This window comes from Oncorhynchus kisutch, linkage group LG14, assembly GCF_002021735.2.
Source record: "Oncorhynchus kisutch isolate 150728-3 linkage group LG14, Okis_V2, whole genome shotgun sequence".
Lineage (NCBI taxonomy): Eukaryota > Metazoa > Chordata > Actinopteri > Salmoniformes > Salmonidae > Oncorhynchus > Oncorhynchus kisutch.
Window position 1 is genome coordinate 38322224 of NC_034187.2, and position 19932 is coordinate 38342155.

General features: G+C 44.6%; 1 long non-coding RNA gene across 1 annotated transcript; it reads right to left on the reverse strand.

The window, feature by feature from the left end:
- Positions 1-423: 423 nt before the first annotated feature.
- On the reverse strand, positions 424-19257 carry LOC116353284 (uncharacterized). The gene is made up of 3 exons (XR_004202623.1): positions 19205-19257; positions 2426-2539; positions 424-2265 (listed from the first exon to the last, which is right to left on the reverse strand). It is a non-coding gene; the product is annotated as an uncharacterized LOC116353284 (long non-coding RNA).
- Between the last annotated feature and the right edge of the window lie 675 nt (positions 19258-19932).

A 19932-nucleotide genomic window follows, 5' to 3' on the forward strand; every position in this document is an offset into this window, starting at 1 on the left:
TTCTGAGCCGTCTGTTTAGCTTGCTACCCGGCTTGAACAGGAAGCGCCACATGACTTGAGAAACGCAGCTTTAACTTGATACATAAGCAAAATAATTGGGAAATAAATTAAATTAGCTATTTGTTTTTCTTCACCTTTCCACAAAGTGTCTGGTATGCCTTTGCTTGATTATGAGGGAGTTAACCCCAATGTATCAAAGAATAGGTGGATTGTGGACATAATGTGGTTGTGATCTAACAAGTTCATTCATCATACACTAGGTACTGTACATCATTTAATATAGCTAAATATAATGACTCCATTGCTGGGAATAACATATGGGCACACACATATCAATGGCGTATTTGACGATAGCATTGAAAGAAAGGAAGGCCCAGTGGGCTAGTTAAGAGAACGCGCAATAATTGAGATGAAGGCAGGATCCAATGTTTAGGATATTTATTAAGTTCAAGGGCATACACACACAGCATTATGGGTCATTTGAATTATATGGAGAAACTGAAGGGGAGAACCTAATGTAAACTGACATTAATATGATTAACCAGCTAAATTCAGGTTAACGTGTCATCATGGTATGCACACATTCAAAGAAGGACTAAGGACAAAGCAATGGCATGCATTCAACAAACATTTAACTGAGAAAAACAGATTTGTTTCTATCGTAATTTATCAAGGCACAAGACGAGACCCAGATGCAGACACAGGAGGGGGACGGTTGGAGGCTTACAATGTTTATTCATCCAAAAAGGGGTAAACAAGAGAATGGTTGTGTGCAGGCAAAAAGGTCAAAACCAGTTCAGAGTCCATTAGGTACCGAAGGGCAGGCAGATTCAAGGTCAGGGCAGGCAGGATGATCAGGCAGGCAGGAATGTAGTCCAGAGTCAGGCAGGGGTCAAAACCGGGAAGACTAGCAAAAAGAGAATAGCAAAAGGAGTACAAGGAAAAACACGCTGGTTGACTTGACTAAACATACAAGACTAACTGGCACAGAGAGACAGGAAACACAGGGATAAATACACTGTGGAAAATAAGCTACACCTGGAGGGGGTGGAGACAATAACAGGAACAGGTGAAACAAATCAGGGCGTGACAGTAATTGTCTGATTGGGAAATACCATTGTTTATGAAATTACAGTGCCAATTTATTTCAATTTGGCATTGGACATTTTTTTGAGTACAGGCAGTAATAAAGTCGTATAGGGAGTCTCATCAGATCAGATGTTATGAGCAAGCCAGAGCCATCTGTGGAAAGCGCACAAGTAGAACAAAGATATACAGTACCAGTTAAAAGTTTGGACACAACTTCTCATTTAAGGGTTTTTCTTTAACCTCCACAATCACCCAACCTCAACCCGATTGAGATGAGTTGGACCGCAGAGTGAAGGAAAAGCAGCAAACAAGTGCTCAGCATATGTGGGAACTCCTTCAAGACCGTTGGAAAAGCATTCCAGGTGACGCTGGTTGAGAGAATGCTAAGAGTGTGCGTAGCTGTCCTCAAGGCAAAGGGTGGCTAATTTGAAGAATCTAACATCCAAAATATATTTTGATTTGTTTAACACTTTTTGGGTTATTTCATAGTTTTGATGTACTCACTATTATTCCACAATGTAGAAAATAGTAAAATAATGAAAAACCCTTGAATGAGGAGGTGAGTCCAAACTTTTGACTGGTGATGTGCAAACAGATTAAATGTATCAATCAACAACATAAGACTCCACCTAAAACAATGACATGAGCTCTGTCCCAGTTAATCTCAGCTGAGCTTCTCACTTCCCTTCTACTCGCATCCATCTCAAAGCCCATTGGAGGTCTAAGGGGAGGAACCTTGGGCCACCCACTCTGATAGGGTTTCAGGGGGAGGCACAGATAAAGGATGCAAGGAATCAAGGAAAGGTAAAAGGGCACGGAGCTGTTGCATGTTTGCCTCAATATGAAATGGGTCTGAGCAGAGCTATACAAATCCACACCGTTCATATTATTGAGCCATAAGAAACCTTCCTTAGACTTTTAGTTATTAAGAAACACATACATGAGCATGCAGTATGTTGAAAGATGTTAAGCAGTCATACATGACTTCTGGGAGTGCTGTTGAATCAGAACTGACAAGCTAAAGATGAAGTTACAGCAGTTGTCTGTGGAGATGATCTGGCTGTTCTCCAAACAGCTGTAATGCTGGAACGTTTCCCAGGCACTGTTGGTGGCCACGTCACCTCCCTCAGAACCAGCAAAGATCTCCAGGTTCTTACAGCGGGGCATCAGCACAATCTATAGACAGGACAGAAAGATACAGAGGATGGAACTAGATTGAGTAGAGTAGAATGCTGAATCCTGACTTAAAATCCTTGTAGCTCCAATTTTTATGCAGGTGAATGCACGATTTGCGCAAACGTAAACCCACAGTGTGTGTGGGTGGGAAATAACTGACTTGATGAGTGTGTATGGGGACTGGACATCACGGAGTGCAGAGTGGAGGGGAAATCTCAGATGAACAGTGTAGTCCATCCTGCCTCAAAACACTGGTCTGGGGAGCACCACATATCTAAGGAGATGAGCGAGAGAGGAATGTCACAAAACACACAGCAACATCACACACAAGAAAAGTGTGTGAAAACAAAACGCAGGCATGTAATAGAGGGTGTATCCGGACTCAGAGGAGACTCATATGCACAAAACATATATCCTACACTGTACACACACACACTTGCATACACAGGACCCATTATCTCACTCGCTCACGTGCAGCAAACATACACACAGAGAGAGACTGGGTGTGTTTACAGTGATCCAGGTTGAAGGAATATTATCTAGTTGTCATCGTCAGGCATGGTGTTGGCACAGCGGCTGTTTGTCGAGATCACACCGGGACGCATCACTGTCATCAACAGCTCCTCCCACTGGTACGGTAACTATGCCAACAGAACAGGTACGTCCTGTACACATTGGAGTTTGATACCCCTGGTCAGGACTCCGCTGAGGAAGGTGGCGTGATACATATTGTAAATGTAGAAGTGTTAACCAGATAGACGACTCATCTTTATGCCTGTGACAGCATGGGCACCGCCGTTGAGGCTACAGCCCATAGGTATTCCCACCCAGTTGACTTTCAAAAAACAAAAGGTGATATTGATACACTCTTTCATAGGGTTAGGGTTAGTGTTCCCACATGGCCATATCTTCATATTCCAGTTTACGGGAAAAAGACGGAAGACAGAGGCGAACACCTGTGCTCCAAACACCTGTGTGTAAGCGGAAGGGTAAGGAAGTGTAGCGGAAGTCAAGTGTAGTTTCGTCTGATGTATGGACCTGTGCCAAACTGCCACAGTAAAAAAAAATATATATATATTTTAAAGATTCATTCCATCTGATGAAAGATAAGGGTTTCGAAAGCCGTAGTGCAAGCGATGATTATTGACTTTCGTAAATGTTACAATAGAGCATTGGAATTGTAGTTCAGATGAGCCAGTAGTGGGCGAAGCTGACTGCTGAAAACAGTAGGGAGTATGCAAAACGCCAACTAGAGTTTTCGAGAGCTAGGATAGCCTAGGCTATTGCACAAACACCCAATGATATTTTTATTATTCAGGACACAGCGTAGCACCTTCAACAAAAAGTTAGGCTAAAGAAAAATACACTTAAGCCTGTAGGGTAGAGAAGACCATCACTAGTTGTTATGATACTGTAGGGTAGAGAAGACCATCACTAGTTGTTATGATACTGTAGGGTAGAGAAGACCATCACTAGTTGTTATGATACTGTAGGGTAGAGAAGACCATCACTAGTTGTTATGATACTGTAGGGTAGAGAATACCATCACTAGTTGTTATGATACTGTAGGGTAGAGAAGACCATCACTAGTTGTTATGATACTGTAGGGTAGAGTACACCATCACTAGTTGTTATGATACTGTAGGGTAGAGAAGACCATCACTAGTTGTTATGATACTGTAGGGTAGAGAAGACCATCACTAGTTGTTATGATACTGTAGGGTAGAGTACACCATCACTAGTTGTTATGATACTGTAGGGTAGAGAAGACCATCACTAGTTGTTATGATACTGTAGGGTAGAGAAGACCATCACTAGTTGTTATGATACTGTTGGGTAGAGTAGACCATCACTAGTTGTTATGATACTGTAGGGTAGAGTAGACCATCACTAGTTGTTATGATACTGTAGGATAGAGTAGACCATCACTAGTTGTTATGATACTGTAGGGTAGAGAAGACCATCACTAGTTGTTATGATACTGTAGGGTAGAGTAGACCATCACTAGTTGTTATGATACTGTAGGGTAGAGAAGACCATAACTAGTTGTTATGATACTGTAGGGTAGTGTAGACCATCACAAGTAGTTATGATACTGTAGGGTAGAGTAGACCATCACTAGTTGTTATGACACTGTAGGGTAGTGTAGACCATCACAAGCTGTTATAATACTGTAGGGTAGATTAGACCATCACTAGTTGATATGATACTGTAGGGTAGATAGACCATCACTAGTTGTTATGATACTGTAGGGTAGAGTAGACCATCACTAGTTGTTATGATACTGTAGGGTAGAGTAGACCATCACTAGTTGTTATGATACTGTAGGGTAAATTAGACCATCACTAGTTGATATGATACTGTAGGGTAGATTAGACCATCACTAGTTGTTATGATACTGTTGGGTAGATAGACCAGAGGTTCCCAAACTTTTTCACTCAGGTCCCCGTTCAAACACTGGGGAACATTCCGCCATCGCAATGGGCACAAGCACTGTTCATGCACTGGCCCCCCTGCTGACCATCACCAGTTATTGTAGATCATCACCGATTATTATACTGTAGTGTAGAATAGACCATTTCCTGCATCATTTTGATGCACTATGAAGAGCATATGTTTCTCTGCCCTACATATGAATTCTAAACTCACTGGTTCTTATTATCTAGCCATTGTTAGTGAGCACATCAACTGAGATGGCACCTGTTTATACAGCATTAAAACCTTCTTGGAGGGTAATTGGAGCTTGATAATCATGAACTACCTGCATTGTATAGGGAATAGGGTGCATTTGAGACACAACCCCACCATTGAGTGTATGAGAATAGGAACCTAGGTGCAATTACATAGGCGGAGTACCTTAACATTGCTGGAAAAGAAATCCGTCCCCTGAAAAGGCAGAGATACCGTAGCATTGAAAACCTAAAAGAAATCATTCATCAGAAACCCAATCTAAATTGTATCTCCCTTTGCTGATTTCATCTGTGGTCCGCGGAATGACAAACAACGGTGAGTCCTTGTGAGTTACTGCATGATTATGGGTCATAGCCACAACACTGATACGCCTGTCTGTCTGGGCCCCAGCACTTGAATACAGCGCTGAACAATGAAACTGTCAGGCAGGTCTGATATTACCCGCTGTATGATATGTGGTGGAGGCATATCTCATGTAGCAAACCACAAGTCATATGGATGCATGTTATTTTACACTGCACTGTCTCCAGCTAGTCTGCATGGGCCAGCTTACAGTAATCAGATAAGATAATGCAGTGTGGAGCACTTTGGGGTTGACTGGGTGTACCATTCTGGGTGGTGGGAGAGAGGGTTGGAGTCGGGGTGTGTGTTTCTACACGCGTTTCTTGTTTCTCTGTATGTGTGTGTGTGTGTGTGTGTGGCGGTATGCGTGGGTGTATGCCTAACCGTACACGTGTGTGTGTGTGTTTAAGAACCTGACCCACTCACTGTGCATGATCTAACTCACAGTGTAGAGCAGCAGAGCCTGGTGTCTGATCTGGAGACACGGCGGATGTTTATAAAGCTGCCAGACGCAGTGCATCATTCAGGGTTTATTATCGGAACTATTTAATTGGCTAGGAGGTGGGCCTCAGAGGAGGTTCACTGAGAGGCTAGCAGTCTCCAGTATTGTACCAGCTTCTATTTCACTGCAGTCTGATGAGGGGGGCAGTCTACAGTACCTCCCTGCTGCCTGTTACTCTATAAGACACACACACACACGCACATGCACACGCATAAATGCAAGCACGCACACAAGCATAATCACATGCCGGTACACACAATTGCATAAACGTGCATGCAAAAGCAAGCGCACGAACTGACACTCGAGCACGCACACACACACACACACACACACACACACACACACACACACACACACACACACACACACACACACACACACACACACACACACACACACACACACACACACACACACACACACACACGTGGACTGGCTCAACACACACACACAGCTTTTCTATCCTTCCAGAGCATTGTCTTTTATTACTTAGTAAACACATGCTGGTGCTGCGTTTTCCCATGCTGTCATGCTTCACTCCCTAATTACTTTATCTGGATACGCAACACGCTTCATAATGTTTGTAAGTTTCATTCATCTGCGATCTTGGCTTAGCTACTGTATATGTTACTATGGAGACCAATGCTAATTGTTACAGTAATTCATATAACTGCATTAGATAAAACAGGAAAGGAAACAATTACAATCTGAGTCATACTTATGACCTACAGATTTATTCAATATAATTATCTATCATACAGTCTCTTCCAACATTTCAAAAAGCAACCTCAGAGGACATAAGGTACTACAGAGGACATACGATTGGTGAAAACTCTAAATCATCTCTCATCTTTTGTAGGTTGTGATTCCTGGGGCCTAAGGAGGGGTGAACCCAACCCCACACAATCCCAGAGGTAGAGGAATATTTTGGGGCACACATCTCCCAGCTGCAGGCAAGAACCATGTCCAGTCCTCCCCTCCCTTCCGCTCCACTCCAAACAACAGTCTTAGGGACACCAGCACCCGAAGGAGCCCGAGCCGTCTATATGTTCACACATACATCCCCTTCACCTCCTCCACTCTACTACTGCCTTCCTCTCTCCCCCTTTAAACTTTCAATCAATGTGTTTCATTTCTGATGTCAGATATCCCTCCTTGCCTGGTCCTCTGTAACTACTAGCCAACTACCTGATCTCTCCGCCTTCTCTGTCCCAGTAAGAGGGACTAGAGGGACACACTGTGTGATTAAGCAAGCCATGTTTTCTACAAGAAAAGCGGGGCAGCAGATGTTCTCATAAAAAAATGCAGCAGCGTTTGCAGCGAGACTCGTTTTCAGCCAGAGCCACGTGAGCCTGGGGGCGACTCTTTAAAGCTTTTCATTTTCGAGAGAGTGGAGAGTTGAGTCACCCCCACGAGCCAAGCAAAGTTGCAATGGTTACCACTTCTGAAAGTAAGACCAAGAAAATGAATTACTGAGACAACATTTCCTCTAATCTTGACATATTCCGTTTTTTCCATGGCAAAAGCAGTGACAAAGATCTCCCTAACCTCGGTGTTAAGAATTTTGCAGTATAAACTTGTGAATTGCTAGTTTTTCAGTGCTTGGTAATTACTTTGAAAAAGTATCCACGGGACGACAGAGCTAGAATATCACAGTTTGTTAGGGACCTCATGGAATATGAGTTTATAGCATGGATCCTCAACTAGATTCACCCGCGGGACGATTCTTTCTTGAGCGAAAGGTCAGGGGGCCAGAACATAATTACAAAAAAATGTTTATACTGCAAATTGACAGCAAGAATCACAAACAGATATAGCTTGCTCACGATCACATACATGTATATATCTCTATTATGTGTGGGAATACTTAGGAACAGATTTCCAAAATGAAAATCACTTGGAGCTGATTTTCGGGTGTTTTTTCTGTCTTTTACGTCCACCAATAAAAATACAGGAAAAACTAGGGGCGCCAAATGAAATCACCAGCGGGCCAGTTGGCGAGCCCTGGCTTATAGGAGCAGTAGTAAAGAGCACACGCCTGCCTTGGAGCATTCTGCCCTTTTCTGATAAAATATACAGTGCCAGTCAAAAGTGTGGACACAGCTACTCATTCCAGGGTTTTTCTTAATTTTGTACTATCTTCTGTAAAAAAAAAGTCTAGTAATAGTGAAATCATCGAAACTATGAAATAACACACATGGAATCATGTAGTAACCCCCAAAATATATTTTATATTTAAGATTCTTCAAAGTAGCCACCCTTTGCCTTGATGACAGCTTTGCAAACTCTTGGAATTCTCTCATCCAGGTTCATGAGGTAGTCACCTGTAATGCATTTCAATTAAGTCCATATTATGGCGAGAACAGCTGAAATAAGCAAAGAGAAACAAAAGTCCACCATTACTTTAAGACATGAAGGTCAGTCAATCCGGAACATTTCAAGAACTTTGAACGTTTCTTAAAGTTCAGTCACTAAAACTATCAACGGCTATGATGAAACTGGCTCTCAGGGGGATCGCCACAGGAAAGGAAGACCCAGAGTTACCTCTGCTGCAGAGTTCATTAGATTTACCAGCCTCAGAAATTGCAGCCCAAATAAATGTTTCACAGAGTTCAAGCAGCAGATACATCTCAACATCAACTATTCAGAGGAGACTGTGTGAATCAGGCCTTCATGGCCAAATTGCTGCAAAGAAACCACTACAAAAGGACACCAAGAAACATGGGCTTGGGCCAAGAATCACATTAGCAATGGACATTAGAGCAATGGACATTAGACCAGTGAAATCTGTTATTAGTCCAAATGTGCGATTTTTGGCTCCAACCACCATGTCTTTGTGAGACGCAGAGTGTTGTTCTCCGCATGTGTAGTTCCCACCATGAAGCACAGAGGAGGATGTGTGATGGTGTGCAAGCCCCCCGAACCTAGCATTGAGGAGCCCATGCAGCTGGGATACACACGTCTGAGCCCACAGTTGCGTGACAGACGCATTCGCGAACGCTGCTGCCTCTGCTGCGGAGATATCGGCCATCTCTGTGCTACATGCCCAGAGCTGACAGGAAATGCCAGGGCTCGCCAGGACAAGGTGAGACCCTGACGAGCTGTGCAGTTACCTCCCGGCTACCCAGTCACCATCTGTCACTACCCACAACCCTACCCTGGGACAACTGTCATCACCAGATTCAAGCCTTCGTGGACTCTGAGGCCGCAGATAATTTAATTGGTCAGGAACAACAGAGAATTCCATTGGTGGAATATCAGACCAAGCCCCTTCTACTGCAGGTTAGGGTGAACCACTCAGAGACTTTTAGTTTCTTTTGATCACTGCTCCCCCCCAAAAATTATCCTAGGGTACCCCTGGTTAGCGCTACATAACCCACTATTCTCCTGGTCCATGGACACCTATGAGACTGGAGTAAGGACTGCCAGACTAAATGTCTAAGACCCCCACCAAGAGCCTCACCGTGTTCTCCTGCATCCATTGAAGACCAAGACTTCTCTGCTCTCCTTCTCGAATACTTTGCCCTCTGGGAGACCTTCAGTAAGGTGCAAGCTGGCACCCTTCACCCCATCATCAATACAACTGTGCCATAGAACTCCTACCCGGCTCCACAACTCCCTGAGGCCATCTGTACTCCTTCTAGACCCCTGAAGAAGCGGTCATGGATAACTACATCTGGGAGTTGCTGGAGGCAGGTTTAATTTCTCCTTCTACATCCCCAGCTGGTGCAGGCTTCTTCTTCATGGGTAAGAAGGATGGAGGCCTGCGTCCTTGCATCGATTACAGAGGGCTGAACTGGATCACGATCAAGAATCGTTATCCCCTATCCCTGATGTCCGCCGCCTTGGAGATGGCCCAAGTGGCCCAATTCTTCACCAAACTGGACCTCAGCAACGCTTACAATCTGTTGAGAATCAGGGAGGGAGATGAGTGGAAAACTGCCTTTAACACCCCTGTGGTCACTATGAGTATTTAGTCATGCCCTTCGGATTATTGAACTCACTGGCAGTCTTTCAAGCATTGGTCATTGACACTCTTAGGGATATGTTGAATCGGTTCATCTTTATTTACCCCGACGACATCCTGATCTTCACAAAAAGCTTCCGGAATCAGAAAGCAGACACCCTGTCCCACCAACACGATGTCTCTAACGAGGATAGGCACTCCGAGCCCATCATCTCCAGCTCTGGCATTGTGGCCCCTATGATATGGAGTATTGCGACCATGGTCCGACAAGCTCAGATCCGAGAACCTGACCCCAGCTGGGGACCTACTAAGAGACTTTACGTTCCGCGATCAGCCTGTTCCCAAGTACTACAATGGGGTAACTCCTCTAAGTTAACTGGGCATCCAGGGGTTAATCGGTCACCAGAGTTCCTGAGGCGGAGATTCTGGTTGCAAAACATGATTGAGGATGTGAGATCATTTGTTGCGGCCTGTTCCACCTGTGCCCAAAGCAGGTCCTCACGATAGCGACCGGCTGGGTTGCTCCAACCTCTGCCCATCCCCAGCCGGCTCTGGTCCCACCTGTCCGTAGACTTTATCACAGGGTTACCTCCATCCCAGCCCATTTCTCCAATGCAGCCCAATTCATTGCCTTACCCAAGATGCCCTCTGCGAGGGGGCCGCTGATCTCATGATTATCCATGTCTTTCGACTACACGGACTGCCCCAGGACATTGTCTCGGATCGTGGGCCCCAGTTTGTTGCACGCTATTGGAAAGCCTTGTGCTCCCTGTTGGGGGCGTCAGTGAGTCTCTCCTCGGGATTCCACCCACAGTTGAATGGGCAAACGGACCTGTTTCGTCACCACCCAGGCCAGCAAATGGAGCAAGTACTCACAACACACTGCTGAACTCGTCCCCCCTTGTTTACTGAACGAGTGCCGAAGCGGGGGTGCCATCAGCTGAGGCTTTCATTCAACAATGCCTGATGATCAGAGCCTGATCCTCCTTGCTCTACTCCTCTGCCCGACACCAACACCAGGCAAACCGACACAGACGTCTTCAGTTTCTCAGTTAGGTATTATGTTTATCCTTAACCTCTGATTCCTTTTCTGGTATCTTCTCTGCACTTTGGTCCAACCTTACCATGTCACAATCTGGTTTGCGCTTAGTGGGACTATCATTTGTTTTTCAACAGGACAATGACCTCCAGGCTGTGTAAGGGCTATTTGACCAAGAAGGATAGTGATGGAGTGCTATATCAGATGACCTGGCCTCCACGATCACCTGACCTCAACCCAATTGAGATGGTTTGGGAGGAGTTAGACACTAGGGTGAAGGGAAAGCAGCCAACAAGTGCCCAGCATATGTGGGAACTCCCTTCAAGACTGTTGGAAAAGCATTCCTCATGAAGCTGGTTGAGAGAATGCCAAGAGTGTGCAAAGCTGTCATCAAGGCAAAGGGTGGCTACTTTGAAGAATCTAAAATAAAAAATGTATTTTGATTTGTTTAACACTTTTTTGGTTACATCAGGATTCCATATGTGCTATTTCATAGTTTTGATGTCTTCACTATTATTCTACAGCGTAGAAAATAGCAAAAATAAAGGAAAACCCTTGAATGAGAGGGTCCAAACTTCTGACTGGTACTGGTACTATATTTAGAAATGTATGCCGATATGAATACTTTCCTTTTTCTAGGATAGCCTCGTCACAACATGAAATGTCCTAGGCTAGCTTTTTCTGCTGAATTCTCAAGTCCCCCAATTGAGCACCTTTCCATCCTTTTATTCAAACTAAGCTGAAGTGCCTTTGAATTCCTATCTAACATGTACATAATAAGGCAGAATAGAAGTCATGTGTAGCCCTTAATTCTGAGGACAGATGCACCAATGAACCGCTCTGGAGGACAACTGGCTAATAGAACTGGAGGTATCCATCACAGACAAGTCTAAACGCTTACTGGACTAAAACCTCGGCTAAACCAGGGGAGCTGCAGGGGTATAAGCACAGGCATTACATATTGTCAACAAAAGATACAGTTTTGCTCATAATACCTTAGTGTCTTCCATGTCTTGGCGGAGTTAAAGGGGGATTTGGAGGGCTGAATGAACACTCTCTGTCTTTCCTCAAGCGGACGCTGGACTGGGGGTGTGGGAGGGTGTGTTTGGGGGGGGACTGATTGATTGTAGTCCTCACCTCTGGAGTTGAACCCCCCCCCCCCCCCCCCCAACACACTACTCTTCCAACGAGGAAGTGAAACCTGCCATAACCAGTATCGCCCCACTCTGTCTCTCTGTCTACCACACACACATAACATGAAGGCAGACATGTACAAGCACATACACACACGTACGCACACGCACACGCAAGCGCACACAGGCCCACACACACAAACACACACACCCCCACAAACACAGGTACACACAAACCCCCCCCCCCCCCCCCCACACACACACACACAGAGGTGATTTAACATGACAAATGTGCATAACAGGGTTCCCTTCTCTTTGACATTGGTGGCCGTACACCAGAGAGGGTTAGAAATGTTATTTTATTTTATTTGTGTCAGAACATTTCCTGAGATGTTCGAGCAGGGAAAACAAACCGTGCATGCCAATGTCTCGCCCTTACACATACTGTAGTTGGCAGATAATGAGAGGGACTGACTGTGCTGGGACACCATGCTAAAGTTCCAAACACTTCATTCTTGGCAACTCAAACTGTTCAGATAGGAGCTTCCTGTTGTTCTAATGAAAAATGCCATGATTATAGAGAAGCCTATGTCATTTCTATGCATTTGTTATTAGTTTTCTTTTCATATCTTTCTTTTTTTCTTTTTTTTTGTCTCTGTGGCAGATTTGAGCACTTGCCTAAAAAAGGACACAGTTATCTTCATAAAGCCATGCTCATTTCACACTAATAGCAAAAAATTGCTGGTTACTGTTGCGAAACGCCCGATAACTCATCAACTTTTGGAGTAAACAAAAAGCGTAATGACTACACAGATGTGTTAATGAGTTGGTGTGCGACTTTCTCGCACACGATGAAGATGCATCAGTGTCATTACCACATGAGTCTCGGGGAGCAGGTCACACCGAGATCTCCCCTAACGATCACTTCTTATCAGGAAGAGTGTGTACCATGCACACACACACACACAAACACAAACACACACACTGAGATTTATGAAATATCCCACACACAAGCACATTTCCCATGATGCTCTCTAATGATTTACTACAGCAATATGTGGCGGGAAATATTGCCAGGCGTTTTACATAATTGACTCTATTGCTCTTAAAAATGGGTGTTGATGTCACCAGGTAGATTATTGGAGAGGAGGTAGTTAATTAGGCTTAACCTTCGCTCTGTTGCTCTCGATCTCTGAAACGTATATAGTCTATAAAACAAATGGCTGTTGTTAAGAACAGATTGCATTGGTAAACCAAACGTTGTTTGTAACACTCGGAGGCAAGCAGAATTCCGACATAAAAAGAGCAATAACCCGCATGTTACAGAGATTTATGCATCCTTGCTGTTTCGGCTTTGTACATTCTGGATATTGCCAGGTAGTAAATTAAAGGAATGCCATTTGGCAAAGATTGTGCCTCCTTCTGCCATACGCAGATACACACACAGAGAAATGCACGCACGCACACACGCACGCCACAAAAAATACAGAAACTCTCACACCCACACCCACCACTCTATTCTACCCCTTACCACAATATTCTTCTTTTTTTATGGGCAAAACCTATGAATCCAGTTTGGGACTCTTCTTTTTCACAATCCAGAGTTCAGTCTCTTTAATAATGACATCACAAAGATTGGTTTCACTTTCACACAACCTGGAAAACTGCTCATCGCCCACGCAAGCCCGGGAGAGAAACAATGAATGAATGACAGTCTTCTGACTAGGTTTTAGGGGGTCAATATAATGAGAGAAGTGTTGTCTCTTCTGCCCCCCCCCCCCCCCTCGGGTGACTGTGCTTTACTGATGGAGTGATACGCCTGAATAACTAATGGCCTGGAGAGAGTGAGTTAGAGTGAAGTGCAGGCACACTGTGATCCATTTATATGCATGTTAATAATGGATCCTCGTCAGGTTTCAGGACGGGCGGGAAGAACTCTTTCTCCTCCATCCATCATTAAGATGTGACTTTCCTGTCCTGCTCATCACTGCATCATTACTCTTTATGCACTTTTGTGGAGGCCCAAAATACTATCTCCAATCATTTAAAATCAAGTCAAATAATTGATTTTCTTTTATCCGTTTTTCCCCCCCCCGTACCCTTCTTCATATTCTGGACCTATATCAACCGGAACAAAGTGGGACGTGTGTTTTGAAAGTCAGCAAACTTTATCGACAGTATAACTCAGATCAGGAATGGCTTTGAGAATGACTTTTCTTCCACAGTAATGAGACTTGAAACGCCACAACAGAGTACGAGATCACTGTTGATCACTGTTGCTCTGGGCTCCCACTGTACAGTAAAGGTCAGGCACGTGTTTCGCAGAGGTTGGCCCCCCCCCTTAGAGTAGTTCGGTGGTTGTGGAGTTGGGGTTGAGGTTAAGGTTGCAGGTCTCCAGTGGCTCTCAAGGCCGTGTCAAAACCTCAGACCTTGGCTACAGAACACTGTGGAAGGGGGTCTGGCCTCTGACCAATGAGTGAGTGCACTGAGGCCCCTTTACTTTATAGAATGCCACATTTCAAACCGACACAGCATAACCACACCAGACCCTCTCCAATTGAAGAAAGTAAAGCTTGACCTCTCTGGATGGAATGGGGCATAGTTTGCGGGTGACTTCACTTTGTATGTTTGATACCCAATATGGAGCGTCTATATTGTTTTATAAACCTGGGCTATGGGCATATACATTATACTGTACATGCATGTGCATGCACACACACACACTCACCTATACACTCCTCACACACATGCCCACACACCAACACATGCACAAAGTAGACTGTGCGAGGGCTGGCTGGGCAGCTGGCCGGTATTAAATTGGATCCCTGGGTTCCCCACTGTTCAATGGGAGTTAAAGCCATATTAAAGGGATCTCTTGCAGTCCCACAGCAGTGGGAGAGCATGGACAGAGGCCAAGGTAAGCAGTAATGTGCCAGCCACACCCCTGGAGGGCCGCATCTGCTCATGCTCTTCACCATGGTTCCTTTATGTTAACATGACATATACGGACCCGGTACATTCTGTACCGTACGCACACGCCCATGCCCAGGTTATATGCGCCAATACCCACATAGCAATAGCGCTCTAGCGTTTCTACCTCAGTAGGATCATTAAAGTTAACTAAGGACATGTCCTATTACCTGCATCAGTGGGCAGAGAGAGGCCCTTCTTTGAGTTATTAGTCTGCAGATAAACGTTTGGGTTGCATTGTTTGTTTCGATTTGATTCCAGTTTGGAGTTGTCCTCCTTTCTCCTTGAATTTATGTCGGACGTTACTCTCTCTGCGCGTGTGTGTGTGTGTGTGTGCCGTACGAATGAGAAAAAACGCATGTCAAATGTGCATTTTCACATGTGAAATAGCTGTGTTCACATGTTGAGCTTAAATTTCACATTTGAAACCATAGAGTTCACATGTTAACACCACTTTTGCACATGTGAGGAGAAAAACATGCTTTCAACTCACGCCAATTGCAGTTTCACATGTGCTGTATGAATCGGATAACCATGTGTTATGTTTTTACATGTGATTTTTGTATGTTTTTTTTGTAAGGGTGTGTGTGTGTGTGTGTGTGTGTGTGTGTGCGCGTGTGCATGTATGTGAATGTATGGGAATGTGTGTGTGTGTGTGTGTGTGTGTGTGTGTGTGTGTGTGTGTGTGTGTGTGTGTGTGTGTGTGTGTGTGTGTGTGAATGTATGGGAATGTGTGTGTGTGTGTGTGCGTGTGCATGTATGTGAATGTATGGGATTGTGTGTGTGTGTGTGCATGTGAATGTATGGGAATGTGTGTGTGTGTGTGTGTGTGTGTGTGTGTGTGTGTGTGTGTGTGTGTGTGTGTGTGTGTGTGTGTGTGTGTGTGTGTGTGTGTACTGGAAATCCAGGGTGGTGAGGACTGCGTGGGCAGCTGCTGTTTTATGTGCCTCTCATTTTTATCATCAGCAGCTTGTACTTCCTCCAATCACATCAAGCTACCAGAGCAGTCATGCCTGCAGAGAGAGAGAAGGAGGGAGGATGTTTGCCAAACCATCTCGCCATATCTGCCACATCAAAGCACCACCGTTGAACTCTGTCAAAACAAATATGGCAGCCATGATTTCTGAGGTAGCTGATAAAAATCAAATAAAAAAATCTAATAAAAGAACAGACTGTCTCTTCATAGACTTCAAGAAAGAGGAAAAAACGCCTAAATGAACGATAATTTCTTCCATGAGCAGACTAACCCGGTTAGTGTGAGAAGGTGTGAGGCGACTGGAGGAGGGGCCTGGAAGAAGTCGAAGAATTTAGGTTTGACATGTTAGTCTGATTATTTTCCTCACAAAGCTAATTAACTGCCATAGACTTAAGTACCCTCTTTATTTCCTAGACCCCCCCTCTCTCCCCTCCCCCCACACACGCCAACATCCCTACCATCCCCACCATCCCCACTTCCTTTCTCTCCCTCCCTTCACACCAGCAGCAGCACTCGTTCCTGTCATGTGGAAATTGATGGAGGGCCCACTGATTGTCTGTTTGGTCCCAAGGTGCCTTTCCTCACTACACAGACATCCCTTCCGAATTCTTCCTGGCTTCCAGTTGATTACAATAAATCAATCAGGCCGGGTCAGACATCCTCCGGCTTGGGGGTAAGCGACGCAGGGGGAGCAGAGCGAGGGGGCGGGGCGTTCCTGGGACCCCCTTGACCCTCCTGGACCACTCTCATTTCCACGATGAGACCTTCATTAAGGGCCAGATCGGTGCTAGGAGCAAAATAGGGTAAAATAGGGAACTGCGGGGCTCTGCTTTCCTCAATTCCCACTTCTCGTGTCCTTATTGGACTCTCTTCTTAGGACTAAACCAGACAGGCAGGCTGGGGTCAGAGCAATAGCAGCAAAATGCAATAATGCTATTCCTTTTCCCTGTCCAGGAGAGATAATGCTGGAAATGTGATCAGTGTAATCAGGGAAAAGCAGGAGCCAAATCAATAGGAGCCTAGATTATTTGCTCCACATGCTTTGAAGGTGAATCCTTCATAAATTGGACTAATTGAAGAGCATGCTCGAGAAACAAGCCCTTTAAATAGCATGTCAATGTCAGCGTGATCCTTGAATATCATCCATCAACACCAACAGAGAAGGATAATAAGTTGCCATGAAACTGAATTGGAAAATGGTATGGAAGCAAAATATTTGGGATTAAGGTGGATTGGATCCTAGAAAATCCCTTCATTCAGATATATCAACATTTAATATCCATAAACTACACTGTACCACAACATCGTCATGCATGGCGCACAAATGATTTCGGGACTATGCATCTACAGCAGGGTTCTCCAATCTTTTCTAGCATGAGAGACACTTTTAAATTGTGAAACATGTTACACCTACATGGGCTGAAAATGTTAGAAGATACAAGCTTTTAAATGATGTATGACACTTGTATTTTCATGAATGTTTAATATTACGATTTTTCTATTTTGAATTTCACGCTCAGCAATTTCACTGGATGTTGTCGAGATGGGGCGCTAGTGTCCAACCTAGCCCAAAGAGGTTATTAAATCACATCAGAAGAGCATTTGTGAGGGCTGAAGAGTTAGCAGATACTGTGTTACATATGGCTTTTTATGCCAATTGTGGCTAATTAGGGGTGAGATTTATTTTATTTATTTTTTATTTCACCTTTATTTAACCAGGTAGGTAAATTGGGTGGGCTATTTACCGATAGACTATGTACAGCTGCAGCGATCGGTTAGCTGCTCAGATAGCAGATGTTTGAAGTTGGTGAGGGAGATAAAAGTCTCCAACTTTTGCAATTCGTTCCAGTCACAGGCAGCAGAGAACTGGAACGAAAGACGGCCAAATGAGGTGTTGGCTTTAGGGATGATCAGTGAGATACACCTGCTGGAGCGCCTGCTACGGGTGGGTGTTGCCATCGTGACCAGTGAACTGAGATAAGGCGGAGCTTTACCTAGAATGGACTTGTAGATGACCTGGAGCCAGTGGGTCTGGCGACGAATATGTAGCGAGGGCCAGCCAACTAGAGCATACAGGTCGCAGTGGTGGGTGGTATAAGGTGCTTTAGTAACAAAAGGGATGGCACTGTGATAAACTGCATCCAGTTTGCTGAGTAGAGTATTGGAAGCTATTTTGTAGATGACATCGCCGAAGTCAAGGATCGGTAGGATAGTCAGTTTTAATAGGGTAAGTTTGGCGGCATGAGTGAAGGAGGCTTTGCTGCGGAATAGAAAGCCGACTCTAGATTTGATTTTAGATTGGAGATGTTTGATATGAGTCTGGAAGGAGAGCCAGACACCTAGGTACTTATAGATATAAGTATATCCACATATTCTAGGTCGGAACCATCCAAGGTGGTGATGGTAGTCGGGCGTGCTCTGTATGCTCTAGTCGGCTGGCCCTCGCTACATAACGTCAATGCGGATTTGATTGTTTAGTAACCGGGAACTTGAGGTGTCTGATACTGTTGAGATTTTTTTTTAACAGTTTGCGGTGAAACACGTGAACAAATGCACTTTCAGAATTGTTTGGGAAGCCTCCCATAGGTGGGCTGCGAGCTACTGGCACCGTAGCTCGTGATCGACCTGTTGGAGACCCTTGATCTACAGTGTGTGTACATATCTTTTTGTGTACTGAAGAAGCTTATCCAGTGACAGTGATACATTTCATCGACACCGACAACAAATTAAAAACACACCCATGAGACTCCCACCGTTCAAGAATTAGCCATATTATCCAAGAAATGGGGCCTGCCCAACACAAAACAATCTATCAAAGTAAATGAGCCCGCTATTCACAAATATGGCACGATAGCCGCCCCGTACAACACCATGGTATTATCCAGCAGTCCAATCAGTTTGAGGGAGATCCTACTAAAGAGGCTCATCCAATCTCCAGTCTCAGGGGAAGGAGAGAGAAAGCCCCCAAGAGCAACCGAGTCTTAGTCTTCTTGCTCTGGGCTTATTAATACATTTGGTAGTAATGGCCAGAACAACAGTAGGTTTTAACCCTGTTAGCAGAGTGGCATGTCTGCAGCTCGACGTGCTAGAGCTCTGTGATGGGGAGTGGTGTCTGAGGAATTAAAAGATCTGGGCTAGGGGATTGCCTCCCTTCAGCCCATGCACCAGGAAGAAGATTTGAGCCAAAATTAAATGGATTGTATCAGAACAAAATCGATACCAATCCATGGCTTCCTTAATCCCGCTGTAGCTCCCAGATCACTCCCTGATGTAGGCAATCTCTCAGCCATCATTACGACAGGCAGATCAATTTACCCACCCGCACTGTTGGCCAGAGAGCTGTGGTCCGCTCCTCTTCTCCTTTTCCCCGTGCTGAGAAGAGAGGGATGAGAAGAAGAGGGGAGGTGAGAGGTGAGTGAGGTGAGAGGCCTACGTGGTTAGTGGGGCTCAGAGAGCCTGACAAGGTACAATGATGCTGTTGTTAGTGGTAATTAACAAGAAGCAGACAACAGCCCGGGGGTAGTGAACATGGGCCTAAAAACGTCAAATCGAACAGCCAAATTAAAAGTGCTGTTTGTGCCCTGACAAAAAAAAACATGTCTCATGTCCAGTTACATGTCACATTTTGTTTTTGTAAGGGCGCATATGGTACAGCACTTTTAGTTTGGCCATTCAATTTGAATTTGTTTGGCCCATATTTGCTACCACCGGGGTGAGTTTAAATGTTAATTAAACCATATTTTCACATGTATTACATTTTGCGTTTTCAAATGTTAAAAACAATGTGGTTTTGCAATCACATGTGAAAATCCAATTTGCAGTTTCACATCTTGGGCTGAAATAATGTCATTCTCCTCACATGTGAAAAGAGGGTGTTAACATGTTGCAGTAGCAATGTTTCCACAGGTGGAATTAGGGTGACTACATCTAAAAAGCACAAATGGAGGACAAGGAAGCGATTTGGCAGAACATTCGCAGAACAGTGGACAGAATACATTTTTGGGGGGGCAGGTTAATGGATCGTGTTCAAATGGTGACACACACTCA